The following is a 21,632-nucleotide window of genomic DNA, read 5'->3' as shown; positions in this document are numbered from 1 at the left end:
AGCTACCATTGCAGTTATCCTATTGCACTGCAGTGCCATTTGGCTGCTAATATTAAATTTCTCAACTATCAGTACCCTTTCTTTTTTCCAATATCACTTTGGTCGTGAGCTGTATGACAGTGGATTTTCTAGTAATTACATTTTATTATTTCATTTTTTGCTTTGATGGATCTTTTTAATTTTTGTAGCTCCTCAAAGTTGTTTACAGTAAGCTAAAATAATCTGTATGTTAAGATGATATTATGCCAAAAACTTGACTGTATACACCTGATACACAGGGAAAAAAGTGCCTGCATAAGACAGTTACATTAACTCGGAAAAGAACATTTTATGTAAAATATTAGAAACAAAATAACTTGAATAGAAAAAGCTTATTGTTAGTTGTAGAAGTTGATACATTTTATTATAGCAGTACAATATGAACAGTTTTAGCTATGAAATATTGAGAGCCAGCATGACACACGATGTACACAGTTTATACATAATTTATAAAGTAGTAGGAAGATATTAACTGCTAAGAATCTGACTCGTAGACCAAAGTCACTACAATACTCATTTAAAAGGTTACTAACTCAAGGCACAACAGAGCAGTAAATTCATCATTGCATAATTTTTCAAACACTTTTGTTTATTATTTTAAAATTCATGCTAGTATACGCTTATATTTTGAAGTCATCAGTTGTCATGACACATTGAACAAACTCAAAGTGTTCCCTTAAATAGTGAATACAACACTGTAGGTTTCTGTGTCAGTGACAATGTGCATGTAGGTTCTGTTGTGTTATCATCGCAGCAATGCTTAAAATTTTTTGTCATAAAGATAAATATTGAATGATAATTTATAATTCTGATAATAATTCGAAGCTATGCCACAGCTCTTCATTTTGCTCAACAGTCTACATATAGTGGGCAACCTTTCAACGTCCGTAATGTACACATTTATGATACAATTGTGTAGATCTCTTCATTATAAAGGTGCTAGTCCTTGAGCTTTATACCTGGTTTTGTAATTCCACGAAAGCTGAAAGAGTGGTCATCACAAAGTTTAATCCTAAATCAACAAAGATATACAACAGTAAGCACCAGAGAACTAGCTAGATCTACTAGCTCTGTTATGCTGTAGTTTTTTGCTCTAGTGGTAAGACTGTTTGATACTTTAGAATACTTGCCATAACCATGCTAAACTCAAAGTTTGATTGTTTACTAGTTGTGTTCTCAGGTCTTTAAGTTACAGTAGAACTTAAACTTGTTGGCTGTGACTAGCAGTGTACAAAAGACACAACCGGAATCCTTGTAAAACAAGACAATAATGAAATTAACTGGAGATTATCCTGACGATTTTTCTACTCTCAATGCAGCAAGAGTGTCTGAGTAGACAACTTCCATTTAAGAAATATTTATCAGTGATAAATATAATAATGATATATGTTTAGTAAGTTTAAGCAACAAATAGTGTCAGTGAACTTGTACTCTAATACTCAAATAGTTATTATTATTATTAGATAACCTGGTTGAACTGATCAGACAAAATATTCAAATAATAGTAAATCATATAATAATAATAATAATCAAATAATAGTAAAACAAATTATTACTAAAGCTAGCAAAATGTGTAGCGTTGCACGAGTATTAAAAGTCAGCTTATAAACAGTGATAGGTAATGTAGTTGCCTGCCAGTTTTTATGAGCTTGGCAAAGTGCCAATGGCTAATTTTAATAAGCTTGGTAGTAACAGCCAACTACTTTCTTTCTCGATTGAGCATGCATAAATTACTCTACCACGTCCCATGACGTAGTGCCATCACTTTGCATCATAACGGAAAGCTGTAACCTATTTGCACCCATATAGCAAAATATATCCCCTAATGAGTTCATCAAGTTCATGTGGCTTAACTAGTAAGGGATTGGGCTGGAGAACAGGAGGATCCGACATCAAATCTTCTGCAATACGGATAATTTATTCTAACATTTTAATAGCTGGACAAACATGCATGCCAACTTTGGGAAATATGGTTTAGTCAACGATGAACTGAATATAATATCATTATTAGTCTACTAAGGCAAGAACAAACCAAGTTTAAATGGTGGTTTCCCTTTGTGTACATTTATAAACATGTATTTCCTGGTTAATAAACAGCAACAACTAAGACTGTCATAAAATTCGTGTTTCATATCATGAGCTGTAATAAGGTAAGACAACTACTCTGATATCTTAAACTTTTGAAAAAGCTTTAGCAGCTGCACAAAATACTTGATGATGTTCATGCATTCAGATGCTTGAGCACCAAGTCAAATAGTCAAAAATATGCTAAGTTTAACAAACTTTTGGAGACAATGTTAGGCTGTGAGGCTATTGAGGCCTTTGTAATTTTTTTCGTTATTTTGAACTTCTACTGGTCAAAACTGTATTAAAATGAGTAGTTAAGAAAGTTGGTGTATTTTATTTAATGACCCTTCAACAACATATTTTACTATAAAACTTAGGACGGACAATTAATTGATTCTTAGAAATTGCTTTGCACCTGTCTGCATAAATAATTGTTGGCTAAAAACGTGCATGAACAATTATTTTAATAGCTTTTTGTCATCGGCAGAAAAATCCATATCATATAGTTTTTTTTGACAGCTTGCTAAATTCTAAGAAAATTTTTTAACCAAAGCCTAAGCTAGAGCTAGTTTTTTGTTCATAATAGAGTTTCTTTAAACTCTTAGCTTTAAAACAGCTTGGCTAAATTGACTTTAAGGCTACTTTAGTAGTTCTGTTTTTTGTTTATTAAAACAAAATAATGCAGTATTAAAGTTCCTTGTAGATGAGATAAATTAATTTAGTTAATACCATCAGGAGTTGATAGTTCACAATATGTTTTGGTTATTTCCAACACTTTGATAGCATTGACATAGTTTTATCTCATTCTTTAAAAAGAGGCAGTAAAAGTAGTGAAAGCACAAACTTCCCTCATTACTAAATGCCAATCTCACTATCGTAGTGAGACAACTCCAATATGATAGAGGCTTGCTTCAGCCTGCATTTACCACAGATCATAGCTCAACCGAGCTGCCGTCTTGGAGTTATCTACTAGCTGAAAAAAGGTTCTACTAGGCTGGTCATCTGCAGGGAGTGTATAGAACTTTGGGATCAAACTCATTCCATAGTCAGTTTACTACAATGTATGTTTTTAGCTTATTTAAAGCGACTGCATTTAAGTAATAACTTTAGTAGTTCAATGTGATGATTTTTTTCTTAGCACTGTAATTATTATTGATCTACTAAGTTTTGTTATCATTTGTCAATAATTTTGCTCACTACATGAAATTTTTTGAGAGCTTTGTGCGTGATCGGATACATATCTTACATAATTTCCTGTTTTATCTGTCACCTAATAAGATGATAAACTTAATAATCTTAAAACTAAGTCTATCCTGTTTCAACAGGTTAAGACTGTTTAAAAACTCGCTTAGTAATGTACGTGTGAGCAAAACAACAAAATATTGTTGCACAACATCTAGCCACAACCACAGTGCGCAATCTTTACTTTTGCCACCAGCCTTCATTACCACGGCGTAACACTTCCAAGCTACAACTAACTACCACAAACATATAATCACTGTTTAGCAGTTTTATCTGCTACGTGATTAGCCTGTCAGCCCAAAACCCCTACTCCCCAAAGGTTTCTTACCAGCAAAAAAGAAAAGCATGGCAGCTCAGTGGTGTAGTTTACATGCTTTGCTTTCTTTCACCGGGTGCTTTCCTAAACACCGAGTCACCGCTGTATTTAGCAAGTCTTATTGGCAAGCCTCCTGCTTCAAAGTTTCTATGCAAGCCATATTTATATTATAAGCTAACCACATAATATCTTGAATATTTTCATAGTATCCCTCAAAATGTATATTATTTATTCATTGGGTAGAACTTTCAGTGAAACCACAGTGTGTTGATACAAATACAGAGTCTAGTAGGTCTGCAAAGAATTATTGCTACTGTAATACTTTTAGCAAAAAACCATATACAAAACACTTATGCAATTGTGTTTAATAGTTTATGAGCTCATAATATCAACTGACTGAGAAAAAAGTGTCTCGGAATCGTATTATTAACAAACTGTTTATATCGATAACAATTAATTCTCTCGTTGTCTTATTTCAAAGTTTTTCATTTTTTCCGTTAAGACTCTAAAAACAGCACCATAGAAAATATCAATAAAACGGTCTGAGGCTAATAGTAGTAGTTCTCTGCTTAACGCAGTCTTTTTACTTGGAAGGACCCTACATATACATTACTAGAGAAAACGGCTTAAATTTATGAGGTTAGACAAACTTTCAAAGCAAAGCCATAAAATAATTACTGTCTCAGTCTAATAGTTGTTTGCTGTTTAACGAGGTAGTGATAATTCGAAGTACATGCACATAAAATAAATGGTTCAAATTCACGATGGTAGATGGAACTTTAAAAGCTACGCCATAGAAATTACTACAAACTGTCTCAGGCTAATAATAGTTCCTCGTATAACGCGGCCTAATATTTCGAAGGACATGTATGTAAAAGCCGGTTTGCAAACTTTGAACCAAAGGTTACGATAGCGAGCAAGCAACAAACCACATACTTAATGCAGCACATGTAAGTTTTGCGCTCCCCAATAGGTATTTTGATGCTAGTATTTGGTAGTATGCAGAAGAAAAATTAAGGCAAGAAAATATTATGGAAGGTATTGGACAGCTAGAAGATGATCACCCCATCAAAAGCAACAAGAACGCAGCTATCCAAACAAACAATGAAAATAGCTCTGTTTCAAAAGCGTTAATTTTTGTTTTTGCATGTAATATAAGCATGGTTCTTTTATGTCACTTATTCATAAAAATATTTTTTAAATATGCGGAGTTATAGCGTGTTATTTAATAGCATCTTTGCGGCTATCTTAACACGACTTTCAATATATCGCACATAAAAAGCTATTTTTGGCTGCAAACTGTAGCAAAATTGTCAGAGAGTGCAATGAGTTTTTATTCAACAATGTTAAATATAAATACAAATTAAAAACACATTGTCAAATCTAGAACAAAATAAAAGCAGAAAATGCTACCAAGTTGCGAGGAAGGATGCAGGCTATAATATCATCGCAGGTTAAGTGCAAGCAATAGATATCAACTAGTAGAGCTATTTCTATGTTTCTCTATGCATGTTTATTAAGATATCTTTGAAAAGTTGGAGGTAAGTTAGCATATATATTGTATCCAAAGGTTTCAATAACGCTGCACCAAAAAAAGCAAACAAAATATATGTGATGCTCACTTCGCCCATAAAAGGGCTAAATTTGCTTTCCAAAAGATCTGACAAGCCATTTGAAAAATACACCGCCAGCCTCTATTTGAACGCCGCCTCCAATTGACCGCCACTATAGAAAAAGGGTTGAAAAAATAGAGCGCTATAGCGTTTGATTAGGAGTTTTACGGTATATATATGTGTGTGTAAATACATATATGTATAATTATATATATATAAATATATATATATATATATATCTATATACATGTATATATATGTATTGGAATTTATCCTACTTAGAACTAAAATCAGAGTGCTCAACATAAGATGGAGCAGTACAAACTGGAAAATTAGTGGTTCACTTATCCTTGCAGCTACTGGCAGTTTCCTGCTGTCGCATTCTTCAGGCTGTAAACTTCAACTGGAACAAGATGGTGACTTTTCAAACATCCCACTCATTCATGTGATTGGTGGATTTTGTCGTGCTTTGATTAACTTACTAAAATTGCAGAGAAGATAACTCTTAGAATGAGGACAAGATGAGGCAATTTCTGTTCTTTTATTAAGGGTTGACATGTCAAGTTTTTTAATAATGTTATATTTTTCAGAAATGCATAAATGACCCTTTTTCCTTAAGTTACTGTAGGATTTAGCTTGTTTTAGTATAGTCCAGTCAAGTTTGAAGTTGATGTCTCGGTCTTTTAGTGCCCATATGTGTTTGCTCAGTTCTGTAGCATTTCTTTTCGAACTAATTTTTACACTGATTTTATGGTTACGGTATCTAGTTTTAAAGTCGGTTTCACAAAGTCCTACGTAGGTCTCAGCAGTGTTGCTGTCTATTCTTGTCACTTATGCTTGGTACACCCCAACTAACAACGACATTCCTGGGATGTTCCGTAACGTTACGCTGAAATAACGTTCCAAAAAAACATTGTCTTAACGTTCTACAAACGTTATTTGATGATCATTGTAGAATTATGTTCCAACAATCTCGCAGGAACGTTGCATAGAATGTTGTGCAATAATATTATCATAACGTTCAGCAGAATGTTACAGGAATATACTTTGGAAACGTTATCATAACGTCGTTAGCGAACATTATTAATGAATGTCCCAGGAATGTCCCAGCAACGTTACTCTGGAATGTTCGAGTGAAAACATTCATATAACATTAGCTTGAAATGTAACTGGAATATTATGGGGTGACATCATATTTACATTCAAATAATTGTCCCAACAATGTTTCAGGAATATTACTTTTGAATGTTCGAGAGTTGATGTTTATATAACATTGGCTTGTAATGTAGTTAGAACATTATGGTGTTACATCAATTTTACTTTCAAATGAATGTCCTAGCAATGTTACAGAAATGTTACTTTTGAATGTTCGAGGGTTAACATTCATATAACATTGGCTTGCAATGTAACTAGAATATTATGGCGCGACATCATATTTAACTTCAAATGAATTTTCTAGCAATTTTTCAGGAATGTTACTTTTGAAAGTTTGAGTGTTAACATTCACATAACATTGGCTTGCAATGTAACTAGAATATTATGGTGTGACATCATAATTAACTTCAAACGAATGTCTTAGAAATGTCCCAGGAACGTTACTCTGGAATGTTCAAGTGAAAACATTCACATGACGTTGGCTGGCAATGTAGCTAGAATATTATGGTGTGACGTCATATTTACCTTCAAATGAATGTTCCAGGAATGTCCCAGCAACGTTACTCTGGAATGTTCGAGTGAAAACATTCATATAACATTGGCTTGAAATGTAGCTGGAATATTATGGGGTGACATCATATTTACATTCAAATAATTGTCCCAACAATGTTTCAGGAATGTTACTTTTGAATGTTCGAGAGTTAATGTTCATATAACATTGGCTTGTAATGTAGTTAGAACATTATGGTGTTACATCAATTTTACTTTCAAATGATTGTCCTAGCAATGTTACAGAAATGTTACTTTTGAATGTTCGAGTGAAAACATTCATATAACATTGGCTAGCAATGTAGCTAGAATATTATGGTGTGACATCATATTTAACTTCAAATGAATTTTCTAGCAATGTTTCAGGAATGTTACTTTTGAATGTTCGAGTGCAAACATTATTATAACATTGGTTAGCAATGTAGTTGGAATATTATGGTGTTACCTCAATTTTACTTTCAAATGAATGTCCTAGCAGTGTTACAAAAATGTTAATTTGGAATGTTCGAGTGTTAACATTCATATAACATTAGCTTGCAATGTAACTAGAATATTATGGTGTAACATCATATTTAACTTTAAATGAATTTCATAGGAATGTCCCAGGATATATTTGATATTTTATTCATGAATAGAAGTTAGTTTATTCATGAATATAATATAATTGTAAAAGCAGCATATCTACTCTATACTGCATTCGCAATTGCTAATACAATGGGCAACTCCTGTCATTCACCAGGATATCCAACTAACAACAACATTCCTGGGATGTTCCGTAACGTTACGCTGAAATAACGTTCCAAAAAAACATTGTGATAACGTTCTACAAACGTTATTTGATGATCATTGTGGAATTATGTTCCAACAATGTCACAGGAACGTTGCATAGAATGTTGTGCAATAATATTATCATAACGTTCAGCAGAATGTTACAGGAATATACTTTGGAAACGTTATCATAACGTCGTTAGCGAACATTATTAATGAATGTCCCAGGAATGTCCCAGCAACGTTACTCTGGAATGTTCAAGTGAAAACATTCATATAACATTGGCTTGAAATGTAACTGGAATATTATGGGGTGACATCATATTTACATTCAAATAATTGTCCCAACAATGTTTCAAGAATGTTACTTTTGAATGTTCGAGAGTTAATGTTCATATAACATTGGCTTGTAATGTAGTTAGAATATTATGGTGTTACATCATATTTAACTTCAAATGAATGTCTTAGGAATGTCCCAGGAACGTTACTTTGGAATGTTCAATTGAAAACATTCACATAACGTTGGCTGGCATTGTAACTAGAATATTATGGTGTGACGGCATATTTAACTTCAAATGAATGTCTTAGGAACGTCCCAGGAACGTTACTCTGGAATGTTCGAGTGAAAACATTCATATAACATTGGCTAGCAATGTAGCTAGAATATTATGGTGTGACATCATCATTAACTTCAAATGAATGTCCCAGAAATGTCACAGGAACGTTACTCTGGAATGTTCGAGTGTTAACATTCATATAACATTGGCTTGCTATGTAGTTGGAATATTATGGTGTGACATCATATTTACATTCAAATGAATGTCCCAGGAATATTCCCAAAATATTACCTTTGAATGTTCCAGCGTAAACATTTATATAACGTTGCCTTGCAATGTAGTTAAAACATTATGGTGTTATATTGTTTTTACTTTCAAATAAATGTCCCAGCAATGTTACAAAAACATTACTTTGGGATGTTGGAGTGTAAACATGCGTATAACATTGGCTTGCTATGTTGCTATAACATTATGGTGTAACATATGTACATAGTTGTATAACTGGTTCTATTAGAGCTTTTGTTGGTAGTTTAATAAATAGGCGAACAACAAACTATTAAAAAAAAGATTAATTTTAGTTTTACCCATTTTGCCATCCTCCTATGCAAATATTGTTTTGACTAAAACCAATTGATAGCAATCATTTGTCTTTTTCATCATAACAGCTGTCTGCAATCATTTTACTTTTCTCATTTTTGTATGGGAATTATTAATAGCTCTATCGATATTCATTATTTTGAGAAATCGAGCACAATGGTACAGAGAGTTTTAGACATTAGCCAAATGTGATTAATTATGAGTTGCAATCAGGAACATTATGGTCAGGCAAGTGTATCCTGACCATGACGGTTTCCACCGCTAGTGGTCGCTTCTAGATCCCAAATTTTCAGCTGGGAGATATGCAATAATATTTAGAAAGAAACCTATTTAAACAAATTATGAGCTTGCATCTAAAAGCAACAATGCTGTTGACATATTTGCTTGGAGCACGCCACACAATATTTATATTTTGCATACAAAATTACATAGAAGTTACCTTCTCATTTTGCAGCAAGATACAGTAACTTCAAGTGATGTTTTAATAATTTGGGAGTTGTACCACTACGCTTTAACAAAAGGACAACTTTTAGTTTCACATTAACTCGTTTTTATTAAATTGCTATAGTAGTTGATGCTTGCAGTTTTTTGAAACTAACATAGTTAAACTGCAGTAGTCAATAAAATGGAAAGTTAAGATTATTGACTTGCTAAAATTCACGAAAAGAAAGACACTGTATTCACTTTGCATACAGTTTATAGATGCTATTAACTGAAGATCCTAAATACTAGGTATGTAAAATAATACTACAAAGTTTATAGCAAGAATGACAGACTACCGCTGTATGCGTTTTGACCATAAACTCATTAGTAATGTAGTTAAAACCTCATTAGTAACTTGTTAAAAATTTGAGATAAATGCAAATATAGTTGAAAAGAGCAAATTTCAAAAATAATACCAACTGATACTGGTACTAACTTCAGAGAGCGCTGAAAAAGTAAAACATTAGCTAATTTGATAACAGGCCAATGCAAAGAAGTTTGAATGCAAACAAAGAGTTTCTAAAGAGGAAAGTGTAGCAGTAATATAAATGTAACGAGGTTATAAAGCTGCAGCACTTACTAGTTCACAGTAGTTGCATCTGTTTAGACTGTTCTACATATACATTTGGTAAATAGGCATAAAGCATTCAGCTACAATTGTAATTCTTAGAAGTAATGATGATGCAAAAAACAGTCTTTATATAAATTGACAAACGACATTTTATTAACAAGTACTTTGATTCTATGTGTGTAACATCAACTGATATGTTTAATAATACTACGGCAAGGTTTTAAAAATTGTAGCATTAAGTACTGAAATTCCAAAAACGATAATTCAATTGGCTTGCTAGATATTTGTTTTTTTTATCATTAAAAGCTTTTACAAATTATATAGACGAAATACAAGTAAGTTTAATATGTGTATTAGTACATTTTAAACAAATTTTTCATGTTTACATTTTGTTTTGTGAGTTAAATGTTTTCAACCAATTAATTAAAAATGTATTTTGTTGAAATTATTTCAAAAGACATGAGTCTGCTGTTGTGAGCCTGTGTAATATTTTTAAACATTTTTGGTTTGAGTTTTGATTTATTATACCAAAACAACATTGTTTGAATACTTTCAAATTACTATTCAATACTCGATTTATTCATACATTTTATTTGCATAACATAGTACCAAAAGTATATACCTTTCATTCCGCTAAATAATTTAGTTCGGTCATAATGTTAGAATAATAATAAATGATGATTTTACCAAATATGGCAGTTTTCATCAATTTAGTAGTTATACTAAAGACCTGGTAAGGAGTTGTTATACTGTGGTGTATTTTATCAGGATGTTTCATAGCTTCTGTTGTTGTCAGGTTTCAACTCTTTTGCAGAATCACATGGTACTAAGCATAAGTTTTAGGGTGCAGTAAGAGAAGTTACCGGAGGTTGTATCAGATAATTGCTAGTAATTCTAGAGAAATGCTATGAGGCATGATTAACACCTCATAGATGCAACCTTCCAAGGAGGGAAAACTCTAACTGGAAAAAACTGGGTAATCTGTTATTGAAATAGATTGCAGCTGAGTACATGCTTGAACTGAATCAGTGTTTTTGCATTACATAGAAAAATACATGTGCATGTAGAGAGCTCCAAGTCAAGTCATGTTTATGAAAATCTTTAACAAGTTCACATTAAATTAGTTTAAAAAAATTCATTTTTATCATGTTGCAGTTCAGATCCAAATAGGACACTGAAGGATAAGATAGATTAAATTGGCTTTAGAATTGTTAAAATACATCATATGTAGATTTGATACTAAGAAAAATGGCTATAGTACAATGCAACCACAAATGGTTTTTCTATTGTTTGTTTGGGTAATAGGGTTTGTGCATTTAAGGTATATCATAATCCATTTACCATAAAGATAATGTTCAAGTAAAATGTTTAGACTACCAGTTAGTATCGCTACGGCTCAGTAGTCCACTTCAGACAGCTCTTAGCTTTAGGAATCAGGGTTGTATATTAGAAGACACAACATCATTGTTCAGGCTTGTCGACACATTTGGTTTTTGCTTGCCTACTTGCTATCATTTTCCATGTGATTTTATTTGCGTGTTTTATGCAAAATTTTGTGTCAACACTATGTACATAACCATAATCTGCAAATGGAGCGTTTATTTTCTGTTTTTTTTGCATATCTGGCTAGTTGATGTTCTAAACCAGTCAATCACAGATGTCACTAAAATAATAGACATGGGCTTACATGTGATTCTTGATAGACTACAAAAGTAAGCTGAGCCTAATGAATAAACAACAGTCTATATATATATATATATATTATATATATTCTATATATATAATATATTATATATAGTCTATATATATATATATATATTATTTTTATATATATATATATATATATATTTTTATATATATATATATATATATAGTATATGTGGTTTACACTGTAAAGTAAAGTGCTCAATAATTGAGTCAATTAGAGCATGATGATGATGCAACCACAAATGGAGAGTGAATTTCCACCCGAACACAAATTACACAACAACAAAGCTGTTAACACCATGATCGGTAAACAATTTTTCCAGATCCTGGAGAGAGAATTTCCACCAGAACACAAATTACACAAAATCTTCAACAAAAACTCCGTAAAACTAAGTTATAGCTGTGCTTCTAATATCAACCACATAATTAGCGGGCACAATAAACAAGCACTATCACAACCAACCAACACCGACAGAAAATGCAATTGCAAAAATCGGGAAAATTGCCCTCTAAATGGAGAGTGCCTTTCAAAATGCATAGTATATCAGGCAACCGTAGAGTCTAAAGAACGCGATGGGCAAGAGAAACAAACGTATGTAGGCCTAACCGAAACAACTTTTAAAACAAGACTAGCCAACCACAATACATCCTTTAAATATCCTACTAAAAGGCTACAAACAGAATTGAGTAAATACATATGGGACTTAAAAGACAAGAACATTCGCTATAATATAACCTGGAAGATCATCAAAAGAGCGCGATCTTACAACACATCAACAAAATCTTGCCAGTTATGTCTATGGGAAAAGTACTTCATCATATTCGAACCGAAGTTAGCCAGCCTTAACACTAGAAGTGAGCTAATATCCACATGCCGGCATGCCAGAAAACATCTAATTAGCTCAATAACATAATTTGACTACATAATTTGCTGTATACTATAATATATATATATCACACAATAGTATTAAGCCCTCAGCTTTATTAAGTAATTTTATAGCTTGTACATTATACATTTTAGTCATTCTATCTGAAGATTGCAACACGATTGCATGAAACTAATAGTAGTAATGATTTTAACCTGTAGTTTTTAATAAACTTTATATATATATATATATATATATATATATATATATATATGTATATATGTATGTATATATATATATGTATATATATATACATACATAAATAGATATATAAATAGATACATACATAGATATATAAATATCTCCCTTTCTGGAGAAGAAATTGAAAAATGCTGGAATGTAAGAACAACTGTAATCCCAGTAGTCATTGGGGCACTGGGCGCAATAACACCGGCGCATAAAATGTGGCTTGCCCAAATACCAACAGCAATCAACTCAGGTGAGTTGCAGAAAAGTGCGCTATTGGGAACAGCTAAGATCTTGAGGCGAGTGCTCAAACTCCCAGGTCTCTGGTAGGAGACCCGAGTTAGAGCAGAATTTACCACCCATACGGGTATCCGGGGGGGGTGAGGAAACAATTTTTTATATATATATATATATATATATTGTGGAGGACTAGACAAATGTATTAACTATGCTCTTATCCTTAGATATCAATGTTCTGTATTACAACCTTATGTGTGCTTTTCTATTATACCCTATTATGTAACACTGCATATCTAGGCCTGCCTCACAGGCTTGCCGCAACGTAATTAGGTGTTATGTAATCATTATGTAAGTGGGCGACGCTGTGCAACATGTATTCATGATTATATATAATAAATAGGCTAAATTCACTCACACCGACTGATCACGTTTATGCCTGCCTGGGTGGCTTAGTCAGGACCATTCTACCAAAACTGATCTAGCTTCAAGTAAGGACTGCTTGGGAGATACCTAAGGAAGGCTAAGGGTTGGCTACGCTACAACAGGACCTGATCAGAAATGCCATAGCATTAGAGATCAGGCCCTACAGTAAGCTAGCCCGGAACCTAGACTAGCCTAGATAGGGTCTCAGAGAGCAGGCTGTGTTAGCGTTCCAAGTGAGCCTGAGATTGGGGAAACCAGCCGTGGCCTGATCAGACCACTAGGTGTGTCAGGCAGGCCGACGAGGGGAAGGCCCAGAGTTCAGGCTGCACCGGCTTGTTAGGATAGTAAGGCTGGCTCAGCTACCGGCCAAGCCATTACAATATATATATATATATATATATATATATATGTATATATATATATATATATATATATATGTATATATATATATATATTTATATATATATATATATATATATATTAATCTGTGTCTAAGTGTAGTCCTGTTATAGCAATGATAATAATTACCATCTAGCTTCAGGGCTCATAGCCTCACTAGCTGAATGCCTGGCATTGCAGGGGTAATAAAACAACTTATAAACAGTTGCAGATAATGTACTGTAATTGTAATGTAGTAGGTAATGTAGTGTTTATAAGCAGTTCTATTACCCTTGCAACGCAGGGCATTCACCTAGTAATAAATGAAGCGTTGTGCATGTCTTGACAATGTTCTAATGAACTGGAATGTTTTGCAGAGATAAATTATTCATATTAGCAATGAGCATATTAGTCTTATTAGCAATGAACAAGATGAATGTTTGAAATATGTGACATATTATCTGAAAACCCACCTCAAAGAAGAATAATGGCTAATTTTGTGAATACTTTTTACAGAAGCAGCGGACCATTTTAACCTTAGCTCAAGTGTTGTTTTTGTAGGCCCAAATTTATTTTGGCTTAGTTTAACTTTAACTTAAGTGACCTCATAACACCTTTCAGAGGTACATGTATATGGTTTCATTTGATACCATGCCTTCAAAGTTTGCTCCATAATCGAATTAAGGGCAAGTCAGTTAATGTCAACTCATGCATACCTCAGATGTTTAGATTTGTCACTCTGTAGCTTTTAAATGAAGTAGACGTATTGAAAGTGATTGTTAAGTATCCCTACCATAACTTTGCTAGTAGATGAACTAGGAAGCCTCATACTAAGTCATACACTGAGACGAAGAAAAGCGATGAGACATGATCAAAGTCAACTAGCATTTGCAATGATTGGTGAAACATGTTTATTCATATAGAAGAGCAATAAAGGTGAAAAATTCAAACAGCAAGCAGTAAGCGCTGTAAAATAGTCAGCTTGTCTGAGGTTGGGTGAACAAAATCCTCCATAACATGACAAAAGCAATCACAAAGATTCTGTTATAAATTCTGCTGATGTTCCAAGCTTTAGCTGCGGGTAACAACATCTGTAAGGGCAAAAGCTTACAAAGATGTTTGATGTCAAAGATAGTCAATGAGTCCGCCCAATGCACTCGTGCAACTGCATCAAGCTTCGAAAATATAAATTCTAACTGTTTACATGTTTCAAAAAACAAATAAGTCTGGTAAATCTAAAATTTTACTGTGCAATCATCGGTGGAGTTGTAGGAAGTTGCAGCTATGTGATTGCAGCCAATTTCATGTGCAACTAAAATTGATAGTAGTTGCTGCAGTGTAAACACACTGTAAGACATTTCCACTGTAAGCCTATTGAGTGATGTCATAGCGAAGAGGCAAACTGGTAAACATGACTAAAATAGTAAACTTTTGATTGATTACTGTTCATGCAGTCATAGAGCTTACTCCATGAATAATACCTACTTTGGGACAGCCATAGCATTGCTCAATGAGCGAATGATGGAGATGCGATGCACATGAGACTGGTGGGTTTAAATATACCATAGTCATCTATTTTGGCAGCACAACTAAATGTCTGGCCAGGTGTTTAGTTGTTAAATGTTGACTTGCAACAAAATTCACATTACCGTTATTTGATATGAAAATATTCACTATGTCTTACTCTGTTGTGTTGTAGGTGCAAAAGATGTGGAAATGTGATTACAAGCTCTTAAAAGCTCAAAAACGAACATAAAATCGCAGCCCCACGAGACCGCCGTAGTTTGGATTCCCTTTCCAAAACGGCTCAAACGTGATGTAGTTGTGAGAGATGGATTTTGTTTACACTTTCATGCAATCTTATTTGTCAAAATGTTTTCACAAATATACTTCACGCATTCAATCAAACTATGTCTATTGTTCTTACGCGTCAGTTTTATCCTCATTGTAATGCTGTCACTTTTAGCACTGATATCTTATAACTTATCGCAAAAGTTCATTAAATATTTTAACCTTACCCCGAAGGAGTACATATCATTGTCTGATAATCATGACGAGCCTGTTGGTCACCTTTGATGATCGAAAAGCGCTGCAAAATTTATTTGCGAAGTGTTGGGTCACATTATCAGATTATGACTTGCCAATTAGACCAGGCCGAAGCAAAACTGTAAAGTAGTGAGCATCTATATTTGATATGCGGTCTTTGGTAAAACCCAAAGTGTTTGTCATAAACTAATACTACGATAAGTTTTATATTGAGCTTTGTATTGGCCTTTCAATTCGCGTGAGAACATTCGTGACAAGACAATAACCAAACTTCGTGGTTACGTCATCGAAATAAAGTGATTCTAAGCTATGGCGGCTTTTCGTTTTTGAGCTTTTAAGAGCTTGTAATCCCTTTTCACATATTTTGCACCTACAACATAACAGAGTAAGACAAGGTGAATCTTTTAATACCAAATAACGGTAATGTGAATTTTATTGCAAGCCAACCTTTGACACAGCTGCAACTATAATGGAAGACAGCTTCAAAACAGTGCCATTATATGTTGTAGCCACAATAAGTATCAAAATGATTAATAAAAATTTGTGTGTATTTCTATTTTCAGAATGGCTGTAACATATATGCAACATTCCAAAACATTATGGTTAGGATGATGGCCCATGCGCCGCACGGTGAGATGGCATAGATAGTCAACGCAAAGATAGTCAACGGACTGAGCTCGTGTTAGCAGTCAGACATCCTCAGCCTGTGTAACAGTCCTTGACAGTGAGACCGTCTACTGTAGTGCTATTTGAAGGATGTGATTAATTCCCTCATCTCTTAGAGCTCAACTAGAGAAGAGTTCAACATGCTAGAGAATTAACAGACAATAGCTGCGTTTCCATGACGCTCATAATTTGCAAACTGAGCCAATCCACAAGTTATCTGCGTCATAGAAACGGCATAAATCCGCAAGCTAAGCGAGTTTTGCGATCTACAAAACATTATCGAATCCATTGTTCTTGCCAATTATGGAAACAGCACTAGTGTTATTAATGTGCATTAGAATATCGATGACAATCACATTAAAAACATTTTCACGATTCAGTCGTTTTTATTTCCATTTCAGCAGTCTCAATGTGCCAACCTTCCGAATCATTGCTGCTAAGTTAGCTGGGACAAGACTGCTTGGCTATTTATTGAGTCATTAATTAGGCTAGTATTTGACCTATGAGGTCAAGCCTGGTGTTAAATCCACATCAGCAAGTGTTTATTGAAACGCTCGATTGCAGAGTACAGTGTGTACATAGCACAATGCTTAATTATTCATATTCTCTGATTGTAACGCGCAGTCACTCGTACTAATTCCTCATTGAAGTTGAGAGCACTTTTGCAGGATTTTATTACATTCAATTTACTCTTTTCTACATTTCAAGTGAACTTAGGTACAATACACCAACATTTTACTCAATCGAGGCCTGCATTTGTTTCACCTATGTTGTCATTTAAGTTCTTTCTATTTTATTGTTTGCATGCAAAACTTTAGCACAGAATAGAAAACCATTTTAATATTTAACAATGCTCTTTAAAACACAAACAAAATTATTATTAATGAAGTATCCTTATTCAGCTTTAGTCTTGCTTCATGCAATGAAAACAACTTCTCTACAAGATATCACTGTTTTCTGCAACAATGCTTTATTCAGTTGCAGAATTAAAAAAAAACTTTAGATAGGTTATTTTAAAATCTAAGCAAAAATCTTTAGCTGTTTTATGGTTATAAAATACCTGCAAATTTTCCAAATGTATAAAAGGAAACCTTATTGCAAATATCGTTCACAATAAACGAGCTGCTCTGTTTAAAGATCGGTCTATTGTTAGGGCAATGTTAAAAGGACTATAACTATGTTTCCATGGTGCGCAGTACTGCGATGCAGCCCCCTCCGAAGTCGAAGGGATTGACACGTTACCATGCTGCGCAGCGGTTTTCAGCAAATTAGCCAGAGGAGAGACATTGTATAAATCGAATCGCCTGATGGAGAAATTGAATCGATCATGGATACCGAACATCAGAAAAGGTCTTTTTATGCTTCTGTCATCATTATACTTTTATTTACAATACACAATCACAATGTTTTACAAAACTTAACACAATTTTTGCAAAGTAATATATTTTTAATAAGAATTTTTTAAGCAATATATTATTTAAACGTTATTTAGGACGTGCCTCCTGTTTCTCGAAAGGTGTTGGCATCGATAACAAAGTCTGGGAAAGTAATCACCTCATCCTTGTGAGCGCAGACCATAATTAAATATAGGTGAAAGAAAATCAGATTAGAAAAAAACAAGATTAGCAGGATAGCTTTTGTACTATTTCATGGCCCTCGAAGAATCCGTTTTCATGGCATTGGAGATATGTGCAGCCACTGCGCAGTTGCTGTTTCCTTGTTGCAAATTTGCACAGACTTCGCACTGATCAGTGCGCAGTGATTTCAGTGCGAAGACGCCGTTTCCATGATTCGGAAAGGGCGCAACTCCGAAGCACTGCCCATCATGGGAAAATAGTGTATGTCAAAAACCCTCCTAAGAAGGTTGAACTGGCTAATTTTGAGCACCTAATATTACTGCTGCAATATTTGGGTAGCCCTTTTGCTAGATTAATTAAACGCTCATGCTCCAATATTGTTCGATTCATTTTGGTTCAGTTAATGTTTGTTCCAGCTGTCTCAAGCCATTTTTAGTCCTAATAGTCAAAATAGTCCTATAAAACCACGGGTACGCTGTAAGCCTCATAAGGACACAACAGAGAGCATTTAAATCCAAATTGCTGATTACAGCTGATGTCTGATCAGAACTTTGTAGGATAAAAATAAACTAACTTGAATTGCATAAAATTTGCAAAGTTCTCACAATTGTATTCACATAGTTAAACAGCTGCAAAATGGCTGAAGACTGTTTTGCCATAGATATGTTGGAGATTATATTCATGACCAGGGGAGTGTCCTACTACATGACTGACCCTGACACTATATTGAACTCATAAGTGATGTTACCACTTATACCCCATACAGAGTGAAGTAGCAGGGATAGCTCAATATGTATGTGTGCCTGTGTGTGTTGGTCTGCGTACTGCTACTCATGTTTAATTCTCAGCTTGACCTTTGGTGTATTTTAAATGCCAATGCGCTGGCTGAAGCTCACTACCCTTTCTTGAAGGTGACATTTACGAGCCTATTAGCTATAGGAGACTGGGCAATGCAAAGCCGTGATGTCCTACATAAATAACCGCATGCTTTGTGACAGAAGGGCAATGCTTTGTTCACTTGCAGCTGGTCAGGCAAGTGAGTCATCATTGTTTACACTGAAAGAATCAAGAGACATTTTTGTTGCTACATGTGATTCGATATAACTACTAAAGCACACAAAATATTTGTTTCAAATTTTAGATACAACGCTTATACACTATGTATTTCCTACCCTGCAAATTTATAAACATAAAGTTGAATATTTCATATAAAAAGTGCGAGTCAAAGTGTATATTGATGCACATGTATTCCAAAAGATATTGCAAAATTATCAATGTTGCCATATGCTATGGGCTAACATGTCAGATAGCTAGGTGTACAAACTGATTTCAAATGCATACACACTGGTACATCGTACGCTGATTGCAGTCTGCCATGAATATAAATGTTGGGTCTTGGGTGTTATGCAAACAGCATCAGCAAACTCGTAGAAAACAAACGACAAATGGTACACTTTTCTAGACATACTGTGAAAGGCTACACATGACTAAAGACGACCAGTCGGCTGAGCCTTGATCTGAGATTCCCTTGTTAGCTGCTACCTTTGTAGCCTCCTGATGAATTATAATCCTGAAATATCTGGAGGTGATATTTTAACTAACGTTGCGCTGTGCAGTGGAACGAGCATGGAAATCCCTGATGCAAATTGCTTTGTAAAACCGATGAAAGAGTTTTAGTGACCACCAGCTTGTGTATGTCTGCAGTGATTCCTTGTAAGTCGACACCCTGCCGTATGCTCAGTTCTGAGCCTAGACATATCTTTGTGATGACAGGATGAGGTGTAAACAGACCACCTCTATCTTTTACACTGATTAGTATCGCATCATCCCCTGATGCGTAAACCTGGACAGGAGGCTATAAAGCTGGTGCAGTCATTGCAGTTGAGTTTTAAGCTCTGTACCTCATAACCTGCTAAATAAATATCATATGCTAATATTATTATAAAAAGCATATGTATCAACCATAAAATAAATTTAACTACATATCGCTGATCTGCTGCAGTATTATTTCAAAACACTCTGCTTTCTGTATATCTGCTTTATACACTAACAATAAGTGAAAGTAGCTAATACCAAAAGACATTTATATACCCAAATTATGCGCCACAATATGAGCAGCCATGCAGTTTAGCATATGCAGCAAGGCTGCAATGTGTGCCAGATATTTTGTTTTGTAGAAAACCTGGATATATTGGTCATATTTACCTACCGATGCACTCCACTATGTTCGAGCCAGACCTTGACAGTTCGATTTCCAGCTGTTCGCTTGATTCCAAATCATCATGGAAGTCATCGTCACCTTCTACATGACTCTTTCTTGGTTTAGATGAGAGAAGTAGAGGCAGGAGCCATCTGTGTCATTAAAATCAAGTTTTAATTGCATAACACAATTGCAAAGAATGCTATTTTTAATAAATTTCGGTAGGTCTCAGGATCTTTTCATGAGTGACATCGGAATACTGTGCCAAAATTTTCCAAACCAGCCATTGTACCTACCACTTAGATTTAATAGCAATTAATTTTAAAAATATTATTAAATTCACATAAAAGCTTTGCATCCATAAAGCTGGTTGCCGTATGACATTAAATAATACTCAGCATTTAGGTGGCTGAATGGCATGTAGTAGAGTCGCAAGTGGTGATAAGTGAGCATGCTAGTCACAGTAAATGTAATTAACATGGGCTAGTTAAGTTGAATCAAAAAGTACTAGAAACAGTATTGCTGTTTTTCTAGCAAAAAAGCCATTTTAAAGCTGATCCAAAAAATAGGTGCGAGCTTAGCAACAAGGGTAGTTACCATTTTTAGAACACATTCTCCTATTCTGTAAAATATTTGATTGTTAATGTGTTTGCTTGCAGATTTCGATGCCATCTACCAAGTCCAGCATACTAATAAGTTAAGACGAAGAATCATAGTGCTATACTTTTAAAATTATAAAATAAAACACATTTGTCTACCTTTGGGTTGTTATGTATAGAGTTCCATTATAACATGTTTTATAGAGAAAACAAATAAAGCAATTGAGGATTTCAGGCCTATGCCAACAATAATAAGTCTGACAAATATACTAATGCTCAGCAAACCAAGCCAATCAATGATTAACCAGATTTTTGAGAATACAATAGAAACACTCATGAAGAGATCTGCCATCTTACAATATTCAGTTATGAGATACACAGTTTTACAAGCAACTTGTGTGGAGTATAGTATGGAAGTTAGTGATGTACTTGCGGTTATTATACAATGTATATAGTTAAAATCAATACACTCAGATTTTCAACAGTTTTGCTGGAAACAATTTGCTGTTAGAAAGTTGCTGGCAGCAAAATCACAAACTACTATCTACAACCACCACAAACATGCTGCTTCAGTAATGAACTTGTCAATTGAATAGTTGACTGATGACATAAAAATTGTAATGACCCTCTGTTTAAAGGATTATTAACTATAAGTGCTGGATTGGTGGTTCAAGTAGTTGGTTTTTGATTTGCGAATTTATAAAGGACTGTATTTTAGGTGTAGATT

The 21,632-nt window shown here is 34.2% G+C and overlaps 1 long non-coding RNA gene across 1 annotated transcript; it reads right to left on the bottom strand.

Annotated features, from left to right (window-relative positions):
- Positions 1-19,328: 19,328 nt before the first annotated feature.
- LOC137400239 (uncharacterized) lies at positions 19,329-20,452 on the bottom strand. The gene is made up of 2 exons (XR_010979237.1): positions 20,316-20,452; positions 19,329-20,018 (listed from the first exon to the last, which is right to left on the bottom strand). It is a non-coding gene; the product is annotated as an uncharacterized lncRNA (long non-coding RNA).
- Between the last annotated feature and the right edge of the window lie 1,180 nt (positions 20,453-21,632).

The sequence above is a fragment of the Watersipora subatra genome, chromosome 7, assembly GCF_963576615.1.
Source record: "Watersipora subatra chromosome 7, tzWatSuba1.1, whole genome shotgun sequence".
NCBI classification, from domain to species: Eukaryota; Metazoa; Bryozoa; class Gymnolaemata; order Cheilostomatida; family Watersiporidae; genus Watersipora; species Watersipora subatra.
This window is presented reverse-complemented; position numbering and strand designations above follow the sequence as displayed.